This window comes from Schistocerca americana, chromosome X, assembly GCF_021461395.2.
Source record: "Schistocerca americana isolate TAMUIC-IGC-003095 chromosome X, iqSchAmer2.1, whole genome shotgun sequence".
NCBI classification, from domain to species: domain Eukaryota; kingdom Metazoa; phylum Arthropoda; class Insecta; order Orthoptera; family Acrididae; genus Schistocerca; species Schistocerca americana.
This window is the reverse complement of record NC_060130.1, coordinates 480,644,996-480,646,814: the sequence shown is the minus strand read 5'-3', so window position 1 is coordinate 480,646,814 and position 1,819 is coordinate 480,644,996. Positions and strand designations below refer to the sequence as shown.

Sequence of the window (1,819 nt, the reverse complement as noted above, 5' to 3'; positions counted from 1 at the left end):
GTCAACACAAGCACCGAAGTCAACATTAACTTCCTTCAATTGGGCCAACTGGCGGTGAATCGAGGAAGTACAGTACATACTGACAAAACTAAAATGAGCTCTAACATGGAAATTAAGCATTTCCGGACACACGTCCACATAAAATATTTTCTTTATTTTTGTGTATACACAAGAGGCCATCAAATGGTGGATGGTACTTCACATGAACCATGTTTTCTTGGACAGAGAGTCAGCCACAGTTGCTGAAGTAACATCAGGTACGCCCCAGGAAAGAGTGTTGGGAGACTCGCTGTACGTGTTATATATTAATGATCTAGTAGGCAACAGAAACAGTAACCTCAGGCTTTCTCCAGATGGTGCTGTTTTAGGTCTGACAAGTCTGGTGTTTGTTGTGTGGAAAGAAGTCTAAATATTTTTTATTGCTTATTTGTCAGGTACGGATATGACAGTGAAGTTAACAAGTGTATCAGTACGTTCTGAGATGGGTGATGATATGATGTCTTTTGGTAGCTGTGGTTGAGCTATATACGTCAAGGGAAACGTTTGATTCCTGTGGTTTTGTTGGTGTAGCGGAATGCCATCATTTACGTTTTTTTTTTATATTATTTGTTTTGGGATGGTGCGGTGTTCTTTTATTGTCGTATATTTAGCTTGTCCCTGCCCTAAACCTCCGATTTTCCATGATTGTCCCATTAGCTTCATTTTGTTTTTGGAGTGAGACATTATTGTGTCATTTTTATTTTTGAAATGATAATTAAATGGACACCCTAGCTGCAAGCAGGCGTTGATATACTTCATTGGGGACATGTTGAAAATGTGTGCCTCGACCGGGACTCGAACCCGGGATCTCCTGCTTACATGGCAGACGCTCTATCCATCTGAGCCACCGCGGGCACAGAGGATAGTGCGTCTGCAAGGACTTATTCCTTGCACGCTCCCCGTGAGATTCACATTCCCAACATGTCCACACCACTACATTCGTAGTGCGCCTCATAGATGTTTGCCCATCATACTCATTACTCGTGGCAGATTAATCTACCAAGTCCCGTACGAGTTCGGGCATAGCGTGTGCGTTCGCACAAGGTCAATGGCCGGGAAGCCCTATTTTTAACTATATATGACGGTAGTATCTGTTCCCGAAAGAACAGTTACGGTGGACGACCATGCAGCTTTGCTAGAAATGAAATGGTAATTAAATGGACACCCTAGCTGCAAGCAGGCGTTGATATATTTAATTGGGGGCACTACGAATGTAGTGGTGTGGACATGTTTGGAATGTGAATCTCACGGGGAGCGTGTAAGGGATAAGTCCTTGCAGACGCACTATCCTCTGTGCCCGCGGTGGCTCAGATGGATAGAGCGTCTGCCATGTAAGCAGGAGATCCCGTGTTTGAGTCCTGGTCGAGGCACACATTTTCAACATGTCCCCAATGAAGTATATCAACGCCTGCTTGCAGCTAGGGTGTCCATTTAATTATCATTTCATTTCTAGCAAAGCTGCATGGTCATCCACGGTAACTGTTCTTTCGGGAACAGATACTACCGTCACATATAGTTAAAAATATGGCTTCCCCCCCATTGACCTTCTTGTGCGAACGCACACGCTATGCCCGAACTCGTACGGGACTTGGTAGATTAATCTGCCATGAGTAATGAGTATGATGGGCAAACATCTATTAGGCGCATTACGAATGTAGTGGTGTGGACATGTTGCGAATATGAATCTCATGGGGAGCGTGCAAGGGATAAGTCCTTGCAGACGCGCTATCCTCTGTGCCCACGGTGGCTCAGTTGGATCAAGCCGACACGGTAGCTCAGC

At 44.9% G+C, this 1,819-nt stretch overlaps 1 non-coding gene across 1 annotated transcript; it reads right to left on the bottom strand.

Annotated features, from left to right (window-relative positions):
• Positions 1–819: 819 nt before the first annotated feature.
• Trnat-ugu lies at positions 820–894 on the bottom strand. The gene has a single exon. It is a non-coding gene; the product is annotated as a tRNA-Thr (tRNA).
• Positions 895–1,819: the final 925 nt, after the last annotated feature.